General features: G+C 41.4%; 1 long non-coding RNA gene across 1 annotated transcript; it reads right to left on the bottom strand.

The window, feature by feature from the left end:
• Positions 1-8,532: 8,532 nt before the first annotated feature.
• On the bottom strand, positions 8,533-11,397 carry LOC138672133 (uncharacterized). Its single transcript, XR_011319598.1, has 3 exons — positions 11,339-11,397; positions 10,576-10,644; positions 8,533-8,585 (listed from the first exon to the last, which is right to left on the bottom strand). It is a non-coding gene; the product is annotated as an uncharacterized lncRNA (long non-coding RNA).
• Between the last annotated feature and the right edge of the window lie 1,629 nt (positions 11,398-13,026).

Raw genomic sequence — 13,026 nt, 5'->3', positions numbered from 1 at the left:
AACTCACCACGTCCCTCGGGGAGGCCGCATATATTACAAATGGGAATTCCCAACAAAATTGCTAGTACCATTTTTATTTATCCTATGTTAACACAGATGTGGGATAAATTAGTTAGAGCCACGGATTATCTAGATGATCAGATTCGGGATATATTGGACATATTAAATACTAGTATAGCTGTACAGAATCAGCTTATAATAGTCACTAACCAACATACCCTGGTATTGGATTACCTAACTGCCTCACAAGGGGGTATGTGTCAAATCATCGGACCCACCTGCTGTCATTATATAGACCCGAATAGTACTATGAGTATGAGATTTAAATTAAAAGACGTACAACGACTCAGGGATCAGTATGACAAAGACAATGACCAAAATAAGGATAGCTGGTGGTCAGATACCTTTTCTTTTCTTAACCCGGCCAATTGGTTCAGAGGGATCGGTGGGTGGGTTACCGGGATTATGCAAAGCCTAATACATACAGTTATGGTTATTGTAATTATATATGTATTGTTCAAGGTTGTACTCAAGGGTATCTTGGTATGCACAAATAAATTTTGTGTAATGGATGCGAGAATATAAAGTTTTTTTTTTGTAATATCACAAAAAGAATGACTAAAATGATCGACAAGGTTTTGAATGGAATATGTCAAAGGGGGGATTGTGAAGAGCAGAACAAAAATGATTACCTCAATGAACAAAAATAAAAAAAAAAAGAATTTGTGATAAATATTGACCTGTCCATTCAAGGACATTTTAGCTATAGTATGAAATCCTGTTTTTCCTGTCTGTGGAATTGCCTTTGTACTGTTTGTTGTGAAACTGCCGCCCACGAAACTGTTTTCTTTTCTTTTCTTTCCTGTTTTGTCTCTTTGTTTAAACATGCAAAACTTGTATAACCACTAAACCTACTGAAACAACTATATGAAGAAGGGATAGCACATTGAAGGCGGGCGTGCTTCAGAGACTTCCCAGTGATACACTATACAAGACGTGTCTTGTGTATTATTTCTGGTGATTCTCCACTTCCAAAGGCTGCTCCGACTGAGTGTGATCCCGACACACTAAAAAAAAAAAAGTTTAAATCACCCCCTTTCGCCCCATTCAAAATAAAAACAGTAAAAAAAATCAAACCTACACATATTTGGTATCGCAGCATTCAGAATCACCCAATCTATCAATTAAAAAAAGGATGAACCTGATGAACCTGATCACTAAACGGCGTAGCGACTAAATAAAGTAAAAACGCCAGAATTTTTTGTTTTTTTTGGTCGTCGTGACATTGCATTAAAATGCAATAACGGGCGATCAAAAGATCGTATCTCCACCAAAATGGTATTAAAACCGTCAGCTCGGCATGCAAAAAAATAAGCCCTCACACAACCCCATGTTAGGGCTAGCGGAACGCACCAAATAATAAGATAGGTAGAATAAGGTGCGTTCGCAGCCCGGGGTTCACCATGCAGAGATGGAACCTGCTGCCAAGTAATGACGGACTATATGGCGGTACAATGTGAATACACACAGGTTAACTTCACCCTGTGTGAAGGAAGCGAACCCTGTTAAGTCATAGGGCCACGGTACCGATAAGTCGGGCGCTAGATAGCAATCATACACCTTCCGCGAACAGTCATCCAATAGGAAGGGTTATTTAAAGAGCGACTTTCACTCACAACACACACACATTTACAAATGTACACTAGCGCATGGCCGTGCGGTAATGCGAGCCTTAAATAGCTGCAGCACGTATAGGACGTTTCAAAGAAGGACCAATGGAATTGCTGCAGTACCTGAGCATGTGACCCTAGATCTCCACTGAGAGATCTTGCCCTGGGCATGCTCAGTGTGCAAAGCAGAACTTAGTCCTAGTACCTACAGGACCTTCCGTGAGAAGGACCAATGGAAGTCGCTGCAGTACCTGAGCATGTGACCCTAGATCTCCACTGAGAGATCTTGCCCTGGGCATGCTCAGTGTGTGCAAAGTAGGACTTAGTCTCAGAAGCGTCTGCTCGCCGCTGCCCAGCACTGGCTTCAATGGCAGAAGCAGGAAAAGCAGCAGTAACCCTATGCACAGAGTGAGACTGAGCAAGACGCTGGGACCGACGTCTCCACTGCGGCTGGAGAAGAATGGGAGACCGCAGCAGAGATGGTTCGAGATTCCCCCTGTGCAGAGGCAGGAACTCGACACCTAACACCCCAGATCAGGAAAATTGGAGATGCTACAGGTATTGGAAAATGGCACAGTTATTTTTTTTTATCAAACTAGAATTTTTTCACCACTTAGATAAAAAAGAACCTAGACATGTTTGGTGTCTATGAACTCGTAATGACCTGGAGAATCATAATGGTAGGTAAAATGTAGCATTTAGTGAACCTAGCAAAAAAGTCAAACAAAAAACAAGTGCGAGATTGCACTTTTTTTTGCAATTTCACCGCACTTGGAATTTTTTCTCTGTTTTCGAGTATACGACATACTAAAGCCAATGATGTCGTTCAAAAGTACAACTTGTCCTGCAAAAAATAAGCCCACACATTGCATATTGATGGAAAAATAAAAAAGTTATGGCTCTGGGAAGAAGCTGAGAAAAAAATGAAAATGCTAAACTGAAAAAAGCTGGGGTCATAAAGGGGTTAAAATTATAGACTGCTCATATCTTTGTTAGTGGGCAAACTTACAAAATCAGCAAGGAATCAAATACTTATTTCCTCCACTGTATATGCGATTTTTAAAGGTAGGTCTCTAAAAATTATGTATTAGGGCATCATACACACCATGTAAAAATTAAGAACGAGTGTCGCATCAGCCATGTAGATATGGTGAACAAGCGGACACTAGAAAGAGGAAAACAAGAACCGCATACCCTTGTTTGGGTGTGAAGGGGTACATGGGAATATACAAGTATGTTAGGAACCTTAGAACTGGCCGCTGTCATTCTGCGGTGTTGAAAAGTCTGGGCCAATCTAGGCCTTGTTACTTTTTTTATAAGAGTCAGCCTGTCAGCACTTGTGCATTTGTATTTGACAGGCAGATGCGCCTATCAGTTATTATGCCCCCCCAGTGGCACTAAAAACCCTCCCTGACAAAAAGCTAGCAGCAGGGCAGGCCAGCACCTCCAAGGCGATGGGAGACAGTTCATGCCATTGGTCTAGCTTAGATACCCAATAGTTGTATGGCACAGAGGAATCACAGAGGACGCTGGTACGTTCGACTAGGAACTCCTTCACCATCTTCCAAAACTTTTCCCTCCTTGTCAGAAAACCCAGCACATCAGGGCCTGATCATTGAGAGGGTCTAATGAAACTATCCCAGACCTTTGATAGTCTTTCCCTGCCTCTGTTGGATCTGGTATGTGTCTCCCTCATCTCAATTCCTTGGTTGTCCAAGGAACTATGAACTATGACCTCTGCCGCCAGTTTTGTCAGATGGAAATTTTTTCACTAATTGTTCAACTAGCATCTTCTGGTATTTCACCATTTTACTAGCATTCTCCACCACAGGAAGGAGATGGAAAGTACTCCTTGTAGCTCCTTGTAGCTTGGGTTGAGAAGGGTGAACACCATTAATCAGTGTTGGCCAAAATGTATATAATGCGAGCCATGGCAAAGGCAGCGCTACATAAAGCCAGCTATGTGTGCCAGACTCCTAACAGGCAAGATTTCCCTGTTCCCACCAGGGGAACAGCTATCCATCTCATCCTCTTCAGCCCATACACGCTAAAGAGATGGAATGAAGCTGGTGTGGCTAGTATCCTCTGTAGCGCAGGCAACTATCTCCTGTTCCTCCTCCTCATTATCAACCAATCCACGCAGAGATGATAACATGAGGCCGGGCTGGGAAATATCACTCTATCTAATTTCTTCCTCCATCTCCACCTGGTCTACATGCAAAGCTTCCTCTTTAATTGTGAGCAGTGAGTGTTTCAGTAGACACAGAAGTGGGATGGTTATGCTGATTATGGCATCATCGCCACTCATCATCTCTGTTGATTATTCAAAGTTTTGTAGAACCTCACAGATGTCAGACATCCATGCCCACTCATCTATTCTTATGTGCGTAGGCTGACTGGAATAACGACAACCATATTGTGGCTGGTATTCAACTACTTCCATCTGCTGCTCAGAAAGCCTTGCCAGCATGGCAGCTCATGGTCACGTCGCAAACCGGTCAGTGTGGTAGGACTTGAAAGTGCTGCTGCAGCACTGCTAGACTGGCAGCAGCTGTAGGAGACTTGCGGAAATAGGCACACACTTCACAAATAGCTCAGAAAAATCTGGGTAGGTTTTCAGAGACTGCTGAACCACTAAGTTGAGCACGTGGGCCAGGCATGGTATATGTGCAAGGTTGCCAAGCTTCAGAGTCACCACCAGGTTATTGCCATTATCACACACAACCATGCCTGGTTATACGTTCACCAGTGAGAGCCAAAGATCTGTCTTGTTTGTTAGACCTTTGAACAACTCTGTGATGTTGTGCTGTTTGTCACCTATGGGCTCATACTCACTTGCGCGAAACTCGAATGAGTCTCGCACAGCAATACTTGGCACTGCACATGGCACAGAGGAGGGGAGCGTGCAACTGCATGTATTGCTGTGCGGCCGCACGCTCCGATCTGAGTGCCGGCAGCAGCGCCGGGTATTGCCATGCGAGACTCTTCTGAGTTTCGCGCAAGTGAGTATGAGCCCTAAAGAAAGTTTCAGCAGAGCCTGTTGCCGCTTTACAGAGACAGTGCTGCAGTGCTTCCACCTTGTGACTAATATGAACAACAATTCGGAGATTGAGGAGGAGGGGGTGCAGAAACTGTAGGAGGTAGGGAAACCCTGATGGAACTAGATCACACAATTCTAGGCGTTGGTAGCACGTTGGACCCTGGGATGGCACACTTGGTCCCAGCCTCCACAAGGTTCACCCAGTGTGCCTTAAGGGAAATGTGGCATCCCTGCCTACAAGCACTTGTCCATGTGTCAGTAATTAATGGGGCATTCCCAGTAACCGCGTTGGTCAGGAAAGGCGTTATGTTATGGGACACGTGCTTGTATAAGGTGGGGACAGCACAATAGGAGAAATAGTGACAGCAAGGAACCAAGTGCCGAGGGAAGGCCGCCTCCATAAGGTTGCTGGAATTTCAGCCGTGGGGTTGGAGCTATTCACTTATTCCTCAGCACCGTTAAAAAGCAGAGCGGAGTATAAGGCCCCTTAATGACCACTGTTAAAAAGATGTATCAGCGGTCGTTAAAGGGACTCTGTCACCTGAATTTGGCGGGACTGGTTTTGGGTCATATGGGCGGAGTTTTTGGGTGTTTGATTCACCCTTTCCTTACCCGCTGGCTGCATGCTGGCTGCAATATTGGATTAAAGTTCATTCTCTGTCCTCCATAGTACACGCCTGCGCAAAGCAATCTTGCCTTGTGCAAGCGTGTACTATAGAGGACAGAGAATGAACTTCAATCCAATATTGCAGCCAGCATGCAGCCAGCGGGTAAGGAAAGGGTGAATCAAACACCCAAAAACTCCGCCCATATGACCCAAAACCAGTCCCGCCAAATTCAGGTGACAGGTTCCCTTTAAGGAGTTATGAAGACATTTGCTTACCTTTTTCCCCATATATCACAGATCATAGCAACCTCTGATTTTGAGGCAGCATGCCGTAGGACAACCCCCACCACCACCACTCTCCACTTACAATGCAAATGGTCCACTCCCTACTCAAATTGGAAAACATTTTAGAATATGGAGCCGTATTTTCTGAATCAGATGTTTGCGATGTATGAGCTTGCAGTCATTCACACCTTTGACTTGATATTTCATACCAGTTTTATTACATTATTACCATCTACTGTATAGTCAGTGAACGAAAATGCCTTAAATGTTTTTAAAGTGACAGATTAATGCTTTTTGTAATGAAAGCAGCCCCACTAAAATATTGTCTTTCGTCTGTCTTCACTGTCTACAAGAATTCTAGGTCAGATCCAGAGCTGCAGCTCATCACTGAAAACAAGTTTTTGATGCTATACCCTTTATTAAAACATAAATAGTGAACCTTGATGGATTAGGTATAAGCCAATTTACATAAAAAAACAAAACTTTGACACATGGAGAATCTTTTATTGCTTTGTTGTGAGAAAGGGTTCAAATAGATATCAAGACATGCTTCAACCATACAGTGCGGTATCAGGAAAAAGTCATTGCAAGGGAACCACAGCTATAACATACACACACAAAAAATAATAACACATAAGTGAACATTTTAGTTATACCATCTTGCCTTTCTTACTCCTCAGACCGGTTTCTTAGTCCATATTTTAAAAGACGTTTAAAGTGTCACAGGTAATGTGCAGCCCAGTAATAGTACCTTCTCATAATGAACAGCCTTCTACAGTTTATGGTTTTATGTAATCTATTTTCTTATATTTTTATTTGTGAAGTTGAAATGAGAGTAACAGTTGCAGGGTCTGTGGTGCCATTGAAACGATTATAGGAGCTCTCCCATCAAAGTTGTTATCATTTTAATATGTTCCAATAGTCTTATTACGGTATATAGCACTGTGTATTTACAATTGCTTATTTTGCCTTTCTACCCAATAAATTCTTTGGTTTTCTCTGTTCTATGCAGAAACAGGATGTCTCTACAAATCATTCCCCTCTTCAACTCCTGGCACAGCTGCTCCTCACCTCCCCTCCTCCCGCCAGGACTTTTGCAGTCACTTATGACTCATGCTGGGAAAATTGACCTCCTGTTTCTACAAACGGCTTAGAAGGATTCAGCTTTTCAGTTTTTAATCACGTGATGGAAAAAAGAAAAATTTGTTGAGAATACAAAATGAACTATTGTAAGTATAAAGTTCTATATAATATGATGATTGCAATATAGTAAAAGAGGATAAAAACTTTTATAGGAGTGCTTCTCTAAAGGTAACCTGTCATAAGAAAAAAACAAAACAAAAAAAACAGTATCTATGTGCAACTATAGTGCTAATATGAAGGTAAATAACTTTCCACACATGTGAGACTTTCTAAGGGGGGAAAAAAAATTATCCTGCGGCTGATCGGTTCCAGTCATTTGGATGTCGGTCTCTGTCTACATCAATGCTTTATGGAATACTGAACTATATTGCTAAGTATTATTACACTACTTTCTCCAGCTCAGCTTGCGAAATTGAAGACATCCTGAAGTGGACTGCTCATCTTCATTTGATGATTTTTGATCCGGTCTGTAAGATAGAATAAGAGCCATAAAGGAGTACATCAGAATTGGATTATGCCTTCTTTTGTGTTAACATTTAGCACTGGATGTGGTGATCGATAAGTTTGAATTTCCACGTGTGTGGATCCTCTCCCTCTCCTGCGAAGTAAATGAAATTATATCGTACCTTCTGCAATAAATATGCTCAGAAGTAGTGCTGGCTGGTGATCCTTTTTGTTTTTTTCTGTAAAAGGGATTGTAATTACGGCGTTCATACATAGAGTGACAGGTGTGGAAGCTGTAGGCCATCTCAACCCGCTAGGAGCTCTATCTGTTATTTGAGTGGCCTTGTGCCACTCACAAAGTGTAAGCTACTTAGCTCTTAATAGGGATTTTTGTTTAAATGATCTTTTCATCTGAAAGCCCTATGATTAAGTACTTTTTCTGTTGTTTCTTCGTATAGATTTCTGCAATCTTTTGACAAGTGTTCAAATGCTACAGCAAGGAGTCTAAAGAACGCTAATATTTTCTTTGGCTTCTCTTTCATCCAATTAGAATATAAAACATCATAATAGTAAGCAGGCAATTAATTGGCTAGAAATTTGGAATATTAGCTTGGAATTTGAGTTTCTCCAAATGCTGGAAAGTTGTAAAAATGTCAGGATTGAATGATTTTATTATATGTATCTTTACAAAGCTCTAAACTCAAATGCAGTATGAACCAAATTCCATGTTCACCTTCATATAAAGTTATAAAAGCCTAGGCTGGTTGCATCTGCCATCATGGCCAGATTAAAGTATGGGCTTCTGTAGGTAATCAGTATTTTAGCATTATATTATGAACATGTAAAAGGAGGCCCTTCTTAGCAAGCAGTGTTATGGTCAATCTAGAATATACTTTAACTACAATTATCTTCTCCAGCCACCCCATTTCCTGCTTGACGAGGCGGTGCACTCTTGCTTAATTGACAGTTCGGACACTCGACATCTTTGTGCCACTGGCCTGAATTGTGCACTCTCGGATGCGGTTATAGAAGGCAACTTCAACTCTGCACCATCGGTGGAGCACACTAGCACTGACTCTATGACTGAGAGGTAAGAGTGCTCTCCAGCGATCCTGACTTAGAAACTCTGTTGGAAAGAGTTTGTAAGCACTGCACTTGTTTGGCCACTGCTGATAAGACTACTTACTGGACAACAAGCAATAACCAATAACATTAAAAATCCATTCTTGAGAACAGAGAAGACTTTTAATAACCAGTAAATTGAAAATTGCTAATTTCTACATGCAATTTGCAATTTTAACCATTAAAGAACACAAGAACGATCTTTTAAGCTAAATACTTACTCTTTTTCACGTGAGGTGACAATATCTAAGTCTTTTGTTTCAAAATCTACATTCTGCGACAGAGAACATGTTTAGTAAGAAATAGTTTCTGCTTTCAAAACTCAAAGGATAGGGACACAAGATCATTTGCAAAATTACAATTTTACTGGATAAATCAACAAGCAACAGTTTACATCCGCTGCTACTTGTCACGTGTGGACTTTTTACATACAATACTGATAAAATTATAAATTCAAACAAATTACTTTGCTGTACTACACTGTACAGAATGTACGATTTCACATAAAAAAAGTAGGACCTGACAGGAAACATTCAATTTGCTTTTGCTATTTTTACTAAGGAAAGGGTTTTCTGAATGTGATAGCTGAAGAAGACGTAGAAGTCCAGATGTCACTATTGAAGAACGGGGTGACACTATTGATGCTAAAGGCAAAACAGGAAACTGATGTGACTACTAATAGATTAGATGTTTATGCGATTCTAGATTCTCCAGATTCCTTTTCCAGGTTGATAAATGGTCCTGACGAAGGCATTCATATAATCCAGATACGCAAAGACATTTATCCATCAAATAAAGTACTACTGTTCCAAAAGGCTGTAGTACTTGAAATTTGCTCAATGTTCAGGCACCTTTTTCTACTCTATGAATTACACTTCTACTGACGGATCAGGCTAGATCCAGATAAGGGTCACCTGCAGCAGCCCCAGCTCCTGAAAACTCTTAAGGTACCTTCACACTGAGCAACTTTAGAACGATAACGATAGCAATCCGTGACGTTGCAGCGTCCTGGATAGCGATATCGTTGTGTTTGACACGCAGCAGCGATCAGGATCCTGCTGTGACATCGCTGGTCGGAGCTAGAAGGCCAGAACTTTATTTCATCGCTGGATCACCCGCAGACATCGCTGAATCGGCGTGTGTGACGCCGATCCAGCAATGTCTTCACTTGTAACCAGGGTAAACATCGGGTTACTAAGCACAGGGCCGCGCTTAGTAACCCAATATTTACCCTGGTTACCATTGTAAATGTAAAAAAAACCAAACACTACATACTTACATTCCGGTGTCTGTCGCATCCCCCGGCGTCAGCTTCCCTGCACTGTGTCAGCGCCGGCCGGCCTTAAAGCAGAGCACAGCGGTGACGTTACCGCTCTGCTTTACGGCCGGCGCTTACACAGTGCAGGGAAGCTGACGCCGGGGGACGCGACAGACACCGGAATGTAAGTATGTAGTGTTTTTTTTTTTTTACATTTACAATGGTAACCAGGGTAAACATCGGGTTACTAAGCGCGGCCCTGCGCTTGGTAACCCGATGTTTACCCTGGTTACCCGGGCACTTCGGCATCGTTGGTCGCTGGAGAGCTGTCTGTGTGACAGCTCTCCAGCGACCACACAACGACTAAACAGCGACGCTGCAGTGATCGGCATCGTTGTCTATATCTCTGCAGCGTCGCTTAATGTGACGGTACCTTTAGGGTTTGTTCACAACGATGAAAGCCTTTAAAATCAGCAGGATGTAAATTCCTTAATCGTTTTCACGTTTTTTACCAATTCAAACAAATGTGGGGAAAAAATTGCATGTAAAAACGTGCTTCTTTTAACCAGCGTTCTTCCTGCCTTCATTCTGATTTTTAGGTGCAGAAAGATCTGCTGTGAATTCTCAATATGTGAACATAGCCTTACCAGGCAAAACAGGTGTCCTTTTTAAACACAACAGTACAGGGTAAGAGTTGATATCTTAGGGGAATGGGAGATCTCACCTTATGACACAAATGCTTGCCCTACAAAGCGCTTTCCCCTTTCTTTTAGTACATTTACGTTGGGGTTATCAATTGCAGAAAGGAAGCAACTTAAAAAATCAGGTTGGGGGAGGTAAAATTACTGTAATTACTGTGGCAGTTTTTGTTTTGAGGATACTTCACTGGCTGTCATTACTGGTTGGATGAGATATTCCTATACACTGCTCAGCGGGCCGTGGGACTGATTTTAAAAATAAACCTTTTTGTGCTTATAGACATTGAACATGTAGCGCTTGTACCAACCTCATCTTTTACTGTGTTCAGCTGACTTGATCTAATAAATGCTTCTCTAATGTATCCTAATAAAGAACGCTGGAATGAAAAAACGTATTTCAGGATCCTGAGTTGTTATGCATGCAACAAGTGAACAATTATTCATCAGCTTAGTCATATTGACATATACCGTATAATATTTCATCACACTACCACACAATGGATAAATCCCAGAGTGGGAAAATAAAAAATAAAGCTACTGTAGGATAAGAAATAATAATAATAAAAACTCTTCATTTTAAAGAGGTTATATCTACATCAATACTTGTTAAAATTGTAAACTGTAAAAACAAGTAATTTTGCAATTTTAATCTTACTAAAAGTTCTCTCCATTCTTGGAGGGATATTTCATATTTTCTACTGCTAATTGCTTACATAACTAGCCATTGCTGCAGTCTTGCAGCGTATTCAAGCATGTGTAGTGCTTACAAGTTATTTTTCATAGAGCTAGTAAGTACTGATCTAAAGCTTTATTGTGCTGTGTTCCTCTGATGACTCTGCAGAATCAGAGTGAACATAGATTGGACCAGAGCTACAACCATTTAGTTGATTCCTACTCTCAATGTTCAGGAGCATACCACCCCCAGCAAACAGAAAGCTGGCAAGCCGGGGAGCGGCACACTCACAAAGATGAAACTATAGAACTATCCTTTCAAACTTAAAAATGGTCACTCGAAAACGTATAGTATAGCTGTTAGCGGCACAATCTTATCACAATTAATATTTTACTCACTTTACGCATTTTGTGATTCTTTTGATAAGAGAATAGTTTTGCATGCTCAATTTCTGTCTGCAAAAATAAAAAAACTTGGGTCAGATGCGGTCACTGGACAAACTATACTAAAGACATTGACGTAGATCTTAGACGAATAATTAATTAACCTTAATTTGCTGTATTTCTTCTTTTATCTCAGCGAGATCATTCTCTTCCTCCAAAACAGAAAAAACCTAAACAATACAATCAATAAAATATAAAATAAAATAATGTACAGAATATGCAAAACTGTACATAAGCAAAAGCCTGTGTTTAGACCAAATCAGTGTCCTCAGACGTAAGTCCTAGACAGTCATGAATAATTCCCCCCCCCCAAAAAAAAAATTCAGATGTGCTCGGTAAATAAAATAACCGTTCTCCCTCCACTTCTCCACTCCAAAAAAGAGAATTGCACCAAAAAGTATTTACACTCAGATTGAATATAAGCAAATCAATATATCCAATTTTATTAAATCACATAAATAAAAAAAATGATTTCAGCATCAATAAAGCAGTTAAAGAGGTTGGCCTTAAGATAAGTTATCAACATCTGATCGGTCGGGATTCAACACCCGACACCCCTGCCAATCATAGGATCATAAAATGTTAAGAGTTGGAAGGGACCTTCAGGGTCATCTTGTCCAACCCGGTGCACAATGAAGGATTCACTAAACAATCTCAGACAGATGTTTGTCCAGCCTCTGTTTGAAGACAGAGAACTCACCACCTCTCATGGCAGCCTGTTCCACTCATTGATCTCCCTCACTGTCAAAAACTTTTTTCTAATATCTAATCTGTATCTTCACCCTTTCAGTTTAATTCCATTGCTTCTCGTGTTTCCATGTGTGAATGAGTATAAGGGCTTGTTTTCACTTGAGAGGAACACGTCCGTGTCTCGCATGTGGAAACGAAGCTCTGGCGCCGGCACTTGGGAGCGGAGCGTGCGGCCGCATAGCAACACATGGAGCCGCAAGCTCCGCTCCCAAGTGCCGGCGCCAGAGCTTGGATTTCACATGCGAGGCACGGACGTGTTTCTCGCATGTGGAAACAAGCCCTAAGGATGATTCCTCTACACTGTGACATCCCTTCAGATATTTGCAGACAGCTATTGTCTACTCTTAGGCTGTGTGCACACATTGCGGTTTTGTCGCGGTTTTTTCGTGGTTTTTCCCAATAAAAACGCTATAAAACCGCAAAAAAACGCATACAATAAGCATCCCATCATTTAGAATGAATTCCGCATGTTTTGTGCACATGATGCGTTTTTTTTCCGCGAAAAATACGCATCGCGGCAAAAAACGCAGCATGTTCATTAATTTTCCGTTTTTTTTGCGGATTTCCCACTCCAAAATGCAGTGGGAAGTGTCTGGAAAAAATCGCGGCAAAAACGCGACAAAACCGCGGCAAAATCGCGGCAAAAATGCATGCGGTTTTCTTGCGGATTTCTTGCAGAAAATGTCCGGAATTCTCAGGGATTTTCTGCAAGAAATCCTGAACGTGTGCACATAGCCTTAGCCTTCTTTTTTAAAGCTAAACATTCCCAGATCCTTTAATCGTTACTGGTAGGATATACTTTGCAGTCAACTCATCATCCTGGTAGCTCTTATTGAATGTTGCTCACAGAACTGTGTTTGGCTTTTTTGCTGCTTTATCACACTGTGGCGCCC

Source organism: Ranitomeya imitator, chromosome 3 (assembly GCF_032444005.1).
Source record: "Ranitomeya imitator isolate aRanImi1 chromosome 3, aRanImi1.pri, whole genome shotgun sequence".
Taxonomy (NCBI): Eukaryota; Metazoa; Chordata; class Amphibia; order Anura; family Dendrobatidae; genus Ranitomeya; species Ranitomeya imitator.
Note: the sequence above shows the minus strand (reverse complement) of the source record. Positions and strands in the feature narration are given on the sequence as shown.